The sequence below is a fragment of the Vigna radiata genome, chromosome 9 (genome assembly GCF_000741045.1).
Source record: "Vigna radiata var. radiata cultivar VC1973A chromosome 9, Vradiata_ver6, whole genome shotgun sequence".
Classification (NCBI taxonomy): domain Eukaryota; kingdom Viridiplantae; phylum Streptophyta; class Magnoliopsida; order Fabales; family Fabaceae; genus Vigna; species Vigna radiata.
This window is the reverse complement of record NC_028359.1, coordinates 7111759-7122619: the sequence shown is the minus strand read 5'-3', so window position 1 is coordinate 7122619 and position 10861 is coordinate 7111759.

Below are 10861 nucleotides of genomic sequence, written 5' to 3'. Positions count from 1 at the left end.
TACATACATAAGAGTCTTTCAAAATAAAGATGATAGTTAAAGAGAAGTCTAAGAACTAGGAGCTGCGTCATCTCCCTCCAAAGCTTGCTCCAGAGACACCTCATCTAACTCTGCTCACATCCAAGTGGATGATTGATAATGACATATTTTGCCATGATTTTAGTGATGAATCAAGAGAAAATGTCAACCCTTTCTTAACTTTTTACCTTGTAAATCCTAGTTTTCTTTTAGTTTGTTAAGTGGTTGCACCCCAAGCTTTAATGAGATGTTTTGTTCACTAATCCTTGCTTTTATGTGCTTAATGGAATTGGAAGAAGTCTATGCATCAAACGAAGGCATTGGAAACCAAGAAAAGCAAGAAGAGCAACAAAAATGAAGAACAAGAAATCTGCTGAAATCAGGCTCGAGCCCCCCTGGCCTAAGGGGGCTTGAGCGCCAGTGCACCAGTTCCTTAGTTTGACTGTCACGCGCCTGAGTGCCCATTTTTGGGGGCCTTGAGCGCCAATTTTGCTGACATGGCAGATTTGTCCTATTTCACTTGGATGCACGAAGAGCTTTGGATCTTTTGCTACCCAAACGCGTTTTCTCTCTATGGGAGCTCTTGGAGGCGAGCTAGGAGTTGTGGGAACAATCCATCTTCTTCCTTGGTTCTCTTCTTTCTTCCATTTCCACCATTGTTGTAAGCTTGAGCTCTCCATTCGTGGAGAGCTAGTTTCATTACTGTTGGGGGATTGTTGTAGCCACTAAACTCTATTGTAAATCACTTTGTTTTGAATGGATATATGTCTTTTTCATTGATTGTTAGTGTTTGACTTCTTCTCTTAATGCTTGTTGTGAAGTAGCTACCCATGACTTGATTTTTGGGTTTGCTTAATATTGGGAAATGTTGGGTAAATCCAATCCAGACTTGGGTTAAACACCTAAAGGAAATAGTATCTAGGGATAGAACTAGTACCTTTGGTTGTCTTAAAATCTCGTTTCTTAATGCGGAACTAATTGTTAGGTTTTCCAAGGGATTAGAGCCTAATAAGGAAGTCTAGGCTCTTTCTACCAAGGGATTGGGGTTTGAGTAAATTAGTAGATTGACATTGACATTTTAATGAAGAGGAAGTGATTTTATTTACATAAGAGTGAAGTCGGTGAAAGAATACCCCCAACAATACCATTCCATATCATTTCTAATCTTACCATTTCCAAGTGTTTGAGTGCTTAAGATCACTTTTATCATTTATGTTTTATAGTTACTTTAATTGAACCAAAACCCAAATTATGAAAGCATTCTTTAGTCTAAGTTAGTTAGATAATTATACGATAGTAAAGTATTAACCGAGTCTCTTGGGAAACGATATCCGGTCTTACCGGTTTACCTACTTGAACGATTTGATACGCTTGCCAATGAGTTAACAATGATCATTGCAAAAGGAAGAACACAACATACAAGGCATAGACAAACAAGCAAGGGTAAGCTAGGTTGAAAAAACATACAAGTTATCTCAGGACATTTTTAAAAGTAAAAGCAAAATCATATAAGCAAGCAAACACAACATCTTATCATGTTATAACGCAACTAGACTCGTCCGGACTTAGAATGAATATCGATCTAGGGCGGGTTGTGCATTTGTGGTGGCCTCTACTGCTTTGCAAAGCCATTGCCAACGGGTTTCACCCTACCTCACACAAGTGTTAGTCCGTTACCGCACAATAGGCCTCCAAGTAGTGCCTACACTACGACTTCCTACTACTCTCACCACATGCGTCAATCCTCTCTGAGTGAGAATGAAAGACCATTAGAGTGTTAAGATAACCCCCTATGAAGAAGCCTCATATATTCATTCTAAACACTAAAAGGGGGAGATTGTTGAGGTTGTTGACAACACAATTTCTATATCAATCTAGTTTTTGATGATGACAACACATTGCTTAATAACAAGTACATGTTGTTGCTGCATTACATGTTCTTATACTGATTAAATTGTAATATATGTTGAACATGTGTATGTGTATGTACTATGTTACATGTTCTTATGTTGATGATATATTTCTGGAACATGTGTATATGCTTTAATGTGTTGTGTGCTATGCATCATTTCATATGTTTTACTGCACATATTTTATAGCAAGAAATCACAAGCACTTTTATGAACTTATTCTTGTGCTACAAAGTTCTAGTACAGTCGACTACATCACTAATGAATTCGACTATGCTAAAACCTTTGTACAAATTTTGAGAATCAGTGCTATGTGCTATTTTCAGAAGAATAAAATTTCAAAGTGTTTGACATTGTGATAGTTGACATTGTGTTTTACATATTCGACTGTATCTGTTGTTTGATTTGGAATTCTGTTATGCTCTTGCACTCTAACGGCTATATTTTTAAAAGTTAGTTGAACATTGATGATTTGGTCAACTGTATTGAATGTGTTCTGTTATTTGTTGACCATAGGCTACTAAGTTGACTAAACTGTTATAACTGTATAATACAGTCGACTGAATTAGTAGCACATTCGACTGAGAATCTGTCTGTTTAACAGAAATCTATAAATAGACTGAACACTACTTTGTTCAGAGACTTTTGATGATCTGACAATTTCATTTCTGTTTCAGATTTCTCGTTACTCCAAGAATTCTCCAAGAAGACAGTGGTGATCTTTCTTGAAAGAGATTCAATTGCGCATTCATTGGCTGATCAACATCTGCACAAGAAGGTGCTTCTATGATTGATCGTGTAGGCTTGGCATCCTATGAAGACTGCTGGAATTTTCTGAGAGGCTTGGCATCCTGTGAAGATTGCTGGAATTGGACCTGCTGTGATACAGGAGGATAGTTCACTTTGAGGATTGTTCAAAGTGGTGTTGCAGATTGCAGAAGAGAGGATTCTTGCTGCAAGTCTGATTGTGTTGTGCAACTATATTTTGGTTTTGGGTGAGAGAGGAGATTTATATTTTTGATGTAGAGGTCTTCTATAAATTCCTTTTTGTAAAAACCGCAACCGTTATAGTGCATTTGCTTCCTGGGTTGGAAGCACACTGGATGTAGGCATTGTTGGCTGAACCAGTATAAAAATCTCTGTTTGCATTATTCTATCCCTTATCTTTACCTTAATTTCCGCTGCATACATATTCTGATTGCTTGCAATTCAAGAAATTTCAAAGGCTTTATACTTTGATTGCAAGATTGCGAAAAGAAAGTGTTTTTTGTCGGTATCTGAGGGGTAATTTTTGAAGAGTAAAACGCAGCGGAATTAAAACACAGAGAGCGAAAAACGTGTTCGATCACATTTAAAATTAATTTGGTCCTTTTAGCAAAAATAATTTTCTTTTAGAAAATTAATCAAACAGTTGATATACGTAAAATAATATGAGTGTAGGGAATAGAAAAATCACACAGATATTTTTATACTGGTTCGATTCAACAGAATCTACGTCCAGTCGTTAATCACTACAAATATTGATTAACAGTTCCACTAAAAATGGTTTAACAGATTACAATCAAATAACCAGGAATATAGAACGAAAAGAGCTACTCTACCAACTTGAAGAGAACCGCTCCGGCAATGGACAAACGATTCACGAGCTTCTCCTGACACAAGACCAGGCAAAGTACCTTGCTAACTTGAAGAGAGTCTGCTCCGACTATCGACACACGATACGCGAGCCTCTCCTTTCACAAGACCAAGCAAGGGAACAATGAACAAAAAGCTTTTTGAGAACTTCTCTCTGACACACAGTGTTCTACTTTGCTTTCTCAGTTCAAAAACGTTCAGTTCTGAATTCTCCAAAATCCAAATATATAGCCAAGTACACTGAATGCCAAAGGTTAGCTCCCAACTGCCATGAATAATTGATTATTGTAAGTGATAATCGATTATTCAAGTCCGTTACAGAGGTTTCAAAAAGTGATAATCGATTATATGAAGTGATAATCGATTATTAAAGTATGACTTGTGATAATCGATTATTGCTTCATGATAATCGATTATTCTAGTACAAAAACATGTGATAATCGATTATAGCTTGACCATAATCGATTATATCAGTAAGAATTACAATATTTCAATATTTTCCTACTACATTCAAAATCTACAAGTTGCTTTTTAAATATTTTCCTATTACATCCAAAATCTACAGGTTGTAGCATCATCAAAACTCATCTTTAGGATTTACCATTACTCTTTATTGGTAACAATCTCCCCCTTTTTGATGATGATCAAAAACTCTTTTTTTAAAAGCAACTCAGGTTTACCTGCAACACATATAAACTAATGGACAACCACAGAGTTAGTAGTACCTGTACAATTAAAAATATTTCTTCCCTTAATCCTCCCCTTATATTTCTTCTCCCCCTTTTTGATCATAGGCAAAAAGAATAATGTAAAAACCTCCCCCTTAATATGAGCTCCCCCTCAAAAAATGAAATATATGCACAAAATCAACATACAAGCTCATTATATTAAGAACAGAAAGGAATTACAGGAAATTTATAAAGATTAAAAACTAAATGCCACAAAGAAAACAATCAAACTTAGGGGCCTAAAAAAAACTAGAATTCAGGACTAGGGGATCTTTCAGTAGGTGGGATATTAAGATGATCCTCAATGTTATGTAGTCGAACATCAATCTCAAGAAATTGATCAACTAAGTACTCATCAAGAGATTGTTGCCACTCATGAACTTCATCAAAATGTGTCTTCTGTGCTAGACTCATATCCTCCAATTGTTTAGATAACCTTGCAAAGTGTTCTTCCGTAGAAGTTGAGGAAGAGGAGGGAATGTTGGAAGGTCCAGCATCAGATGGAGCAGAAGCACTCACTGGGTCAGCCATATGAGTGTCCATGTCATCATCTTCATCATCATCAGGATGATCATCATCTTTGTGAATAAGGACTCTTCCTCTGGTAATGAATCCCATCTGACGAAAGGTAGTATCTCCAATTTCTGATCCCACAGCTTCAATAGCTTGAATAAGTCCTCCTTCAATAGGTACACCTTTGTATTCTAAAATCCTAGAAATAAGAAGAGCATAAGGAAATTGATATGAATGGGATTTCTCGGCTTTTACCATTGTGTCATCAATGAGAGCAGACCAGTCGATGTGTATGTGATTTAGAATCCCATACAAAAGAAGTAAATCCTGCTCAGAGCATTGAGCATGGTTGGTTGCTCTAGGACATAAAATCCAGACAATCAAGTAGTGGATCATCCTTTCTTCAACCTTGAAACCTCCAACCAGTAATTGCCTTCTATTTGTTTGCCGTTCAGGATGACGCAGGAAGGATTGGAAAGTCAGCATCCTGCTGAAATCTTCAAGTCCTAAATGGACTTTGACAGCATCATCGCAGATGGGGGAGTTGAGCAACATTGGTCCACGTCATCATCTAAAATGATGCGTATGCCCTTGACCTTAGTAGATATTATCCCATCTCGATAGTGCAAGCTGAAGTAGAAGACTCTTATAAGATCGAGATATATGCATCCTTTTTAGCACAAATGCATTTTTTTTTCGGTAGCCTAACTCATAAGAACTCCATGGTTAAGCGTGCTTAGCCTAGAGTAATTATGGGATGAGTGACCTTTTGGAAAGTTTTCTCGGAAAGTGTGTGAGTGAGGACAAAGCACACTGGAAAGCCTCGTGTTGATGTGTGGGAGCAGTCAACAGTCCCTGTAAGTTGCTGGGGCGTTACAAATGGTATCAGAGCCTAGCCTTTCCCAGTACAGTGTGGTTCGAGGATGAACCATGCAGAAGCTGGTGGGCATGTGACACCCGAGCACTGACGAGGGCGGGGAGTGATCGCTGGTGCAAGAGGTATGTTGCAGGGGGCACAGACAAGGACCGACTCCTGGCAGGCTTTCAGTGGAAGGGGTACATGGACGAATCGAACATACACCGGAATGAGAGGGATCTAGAGACTGTATAGGTATGGGACTATACGGTTGAAGGATAGCTTAAAGGAATTGATTTGGCTACTCATATCAACAAATGCATTTGCTTTTCGGTAGCCTAACTCATAAGAACTCCATGGTTAAGCGTGCTTAGCCTAGAGTAATAATGGGACGGGTGACCTTCTGGGAAGTTTTCTCAGAAAGTGTGTGAGTGAGGACAAAGCACACTGGAAAGCCTCGTGTTGATGTGTGGGGGAAGTCAACAGTTCTTGTAAGTTGTTGGGGCGTTACATGTAGTTTGAAATTCTGAATCAAATTCTCATTGCTTCCCGTAATTTCCATTCAGAAAAGCTGACTTCACATTCAATTGATGTAATGACCAATTAAAATGATTTGCTAAAGCCACCACAAGTCTCATCGTTTCCATCCTAGCCATAGGTGCAGAAACCTCACCATAGTCTATTCCAGCCTTTTGCAAAAAAAAACCTTTGCAACCAGCCTTGCCTTATATCTCACAACCTCTCCTTGTGGATTTACCTTAGTTTTGTAAACCCATTTCAGACCAATTAGACTTTTATCAACAGGCAGCTCAATCAACTCTCAAGTATGATTTTTCTCTATGGAATCAATCTCCTCTTGCATAGATTTCACCCACTTATCATTTGCAGTTGCTTGCTCAAAAGTCACAGGTTCAACTTCAGCAACAAGAGCATAATAGACCAGGTTTCCTTCTAAAGTTACTATAGCATCATAGAACAAATCATAGTCCTTCAAATGTGAAGGCAATTGTGACATTCTAGATGATCTCCTCTGATTCCTTTCTTGCTCAAGAGACTTCCCTTCCACTAGATCACATTCATCTCTTGAAGTCTCATCCTCCAACTGAAGAGTTATACTCGTTCTCTCCATAGACTTCTAATCCCACACTCTTTCTTCATAAATTATCACATCTGTACTTAAAATAGCTTGTCCAGTTTCTGGATTGTATAGCTTATATCCACCAGTTGTATGATAGCCAACCAAAACTCGCGGCACTCCCTTATCATCTACTTTTCTCCTCAACTGGTACAACACGTGCTTGAAGCAAACAAAGCCAAATACTCTCAAATGCTCCACATTTGGCTTGATTTTACTCCAGGCTTCCTCTAGGGTAATATTCTTCAATCTTTTAGTGGGCGTTCTATTCAAAATATATATTGCAGTCAACACTGCTTCCCCCCATAAAAACTGTGACAGCTCCTTACCCTTCAACATGCACCTTACCATATTCATTATGGTGCGATTTTTCCTCTCTATTGTTGCATTGTGCTCTGGTGTGTAAGGAGGAGTCAACTCATGCATTATTCCTTCCTTCTCACAATAGGTCTTGAATTCTGCTGAGATGTACTCACCCCCTCCATCCGTTCTTAAAACTTTTAGCTTCTTGTTACTCTACCTTTCAACCAAGGTTTTAAACCTTTTAAACACCTTCAGGACTTCACTCTTTCTTTTGATCAGATAAACCCATGCTTTTCTTGTCCAATTATCAATGGAAAGCATAGAGTACCTGCTGCCTCTTGGGGTTTTAGTTTGGATGGGTCCAGATACATCTGAGTATACCATCTCCAATCATTCTGAGGTCCTTTGAGGCACAAAACTCTGAAATTGCCCTCTAGTTTGCTTGCACTGGACACATTCATGACATATAGATTCTAGAATGTTAACCAAAGGCAACCTATTCACCATAGAGTGTTGACTCAGCTGGCACAGATCCCTGAAATTCAGGTGCCCAAACCGTAGATGCCATAACCACTCTGTTGACTTTCCTGCTGCATTAAAACATTGATACTTCACAACCTTCATTATCACACTGAAGGTTCTGTTTTGAGACAAACCTGCCTGATAACCATTCTTTTGCTCTGGTAAAAAATACTAAGATAGTTATTCTCCATCTTCATTGCAAAACCTTTCTGTAATAGTTGTCCCAAACTCATTAGATTTGTCTTGAGTCCTGGCACAAACAAGACTTCATCTATCACTACTTCTCTCCCATTTTCATCTCGCAGTACAATCTGACCAGACCCTTCTGCATTCAATCAAGCTCCTATCATCTGCAAATTTGATTTTGCCATTCAAAACCTCCTTCATTTTGACAAACCAATCTCTTCTTCCAGTCACGTGAGTCGAACACCTTGAATCAAGGTACCATGACGCCTCCTCCAGTTCATCTCTGCTTGTTCTTGCCATTAACATCACTGCTTCTGAGTCAGATGTGCTGTCTTGTGCAAGATTGGCTTGGTTCTTGGGTTTATTCTTTGCACCTTCACCCTTCCAGCATTCCTTTGCAAAATGTCCAAGCATTTGAAAATTAAAGCATCTAACCTTCTTTTTGTCAAACTTCCAACTCTTTTCTTGATCACCATTATACTCTGACTTGTGACTTTTTCGATTTTCAGAGTCATTGGAGTCCTTTTCTTGTTGTTATTGACCCTTATAGTGCTTCTTTTTGTCAAACTTCTTAGATCATTTTCCTTTTCCATGAAATTGGGACCTGACTTGCAAAACTTGATCTTGGTATTGCCTGCATTAATTCAATCTATGCTCATAAGCCTCTAGCGAATGTTGCAGCTTTTCTACCTCCATATTCTCTAAGTCACGTGTCTCTTTTATTGCAACTACAATATGACCGAACCTTGGTGGCAAAGTCCTTAGGATCTTATCAACAATGTACTGATCCGAGATTGTATCCCTGCATGCACGCATTACACTCACGTGTTCTTGCACCTTATCGAAATAATCAACCATGATATCACTTTCCTCCATAGCTAGACATTCAAACTGCCTCCTTAATTTCTACAACTTTACTTTCTTGGTTTTGTCTCCATCTCCATACCTTTCAAGCAAGATTTCTCATATCTTCGTTGTTGTTTGTGCCTTTGAAATTCTGTGAAACACTCTCGGTCCAACACACTGATAGAGAATAAATTGAGTCTTACCATCAAGTTTTTGTTGATTTTTAAAGTTTCTCTTTTCTTCACCAGAGGCCTTGGTGCTTAATTCAAACAACCCTTCAAACACCACATCCGCAACATCCTGATATCTAAAAATGGCATTCATCCATCTTAATATGTCATTCATCAAAGATTGGATAAGACCCTTGCATCATTCCTTTTAGTCTAGCCATAACTTCAGTTATCTCCTTCTTGCACTCCTATCCTCCTAGATGTTCTTCTTCTACACTTTTTGAAGACTCAAGATATTTCACTTCTTGATGGTCTCAAGATACACTTTGAAGAAATCTCACACCACTCTGGACACACTTCTTGAAACATGAAGAACAAACTAAGAAACTATTTTGTCTCATAATTTTACTGAATGTAAATTTGTATCTGTATTATTAAACTGTATGAAGCAGCGTATAACTCTTTATTATAAGGATTATAAAGCTTTGACTAGCAAACAATGAAACAACACCGAAAACAGAAAACAAGACGGTTTAAACTAAACAGCTTTTATAATCTATTGGCTTAACACCTGTACTTCTATAAAATATTCTAATAATAATAAATAATTTTATATGAAAGAATTTCAAAAATAAATTTAAAAATAAAAATATTATTTTTAAGATTACTCAAAACCTTCCAAACGTGTAAACCGTCCAAGGATTTTAAAGCCTTGAGCAACACTTTATCATCGTTATTGTCAAACTTAGCCACAAGGATGCTTTTGTCAAAAACTTGATAGCGACCCGATATTTTGACACCATTAGTTTTAACACCAATTTGACACTATGACGTGGCAGCCTACGATTGGTTGAATTTTTTCTTTTTAAAAAAATTACAAAATTACTTCAAAAGTTAGGATCAGATTTGAAAATCTGATTTCCGGTTATGCCCTTGGCATTTTTAATTTGAGAGAAACGTTTTCATTCTTCTCATTTGTGCATTTTAGTGTGGTTGCCTCTTTTCGGTTTGTTTGTGGTCGTCGTTCTTGCCCATCGCCGACGGTATCGTCTTGGTTCCCTTGTTCGACGTCCTTGCCGTGTTCGTCATCGTTGTGTTTGCCCTTGGTGTTGGTGTCTCCTTTGTTCGATCTTGGTGTGGTTGTGTCCTCCCTTGGTTTGGAAATGGCAAGTTCTTCAACAAAGGTAAGCGCCATCATTATTTTGTTTCGAAATGGTCTATTTTTGTATTGTCCCTTTTGTTTGAATTTCGCAGTAGCATTTGCTTTAGGGTTTTGAACATTTGTGGTTGATGTGGTTGATGCAGTTGACGGTTAGGCACTCATTTTCCACGATCTATATATCAACTTTGAACAAGGAATTGATAGAGGAGCAGCGGTCATTGAAGATCGGAGAAAGGTGGACCGGAGAAAGGTGGACCGAGTGTGAGACGTGAAGATCATTCCTTCTCCTCGGGAGGCATTTCCCCGGGAGGCGTTTCCCCAGAAGGCATTTCCTTCAAACCCATGTTGACTGATGCAGCTGTAATGAAGACTTATGTCAGGAAGGGTTCACGACCGCGGTTCAAGAGCAAAGCTCTTAAAACTCCTTTTACTGGAACTCTAAGAATAAAACATGTGTGACCTTATGATATGTTTAATGATTTTAAAGTTTGGTTGTTGTTGAGATATGTTGTATTGTTGAAACATTTGTTTAGTAATTTGAATTGTAATGATTGTTACATTGAAATTCAAATTTTGTGACATGGTATTCAAGTTAAATGAATGAGTTATGTGATTGCCCTTGGGAAATAATGTTACGATACAGTTGTTAAATATTACACTTCACAGATATTGTTATTGACGTTGGACTTAATGGATGAAAGAAACAATGCATGTGGACATTGCCAACATTCTTAGTTGAATAGAGAAACATGTTTCATGGAAAGATGGTGGTGTAAACGTTTACCAATAGGTGGTAAACGTTTACACGAATGTTTTGGTCAATTTGTACAAAAAGTCCTTCACAAGGGACCACTTTTTTGTACACAGGGGACCAAGA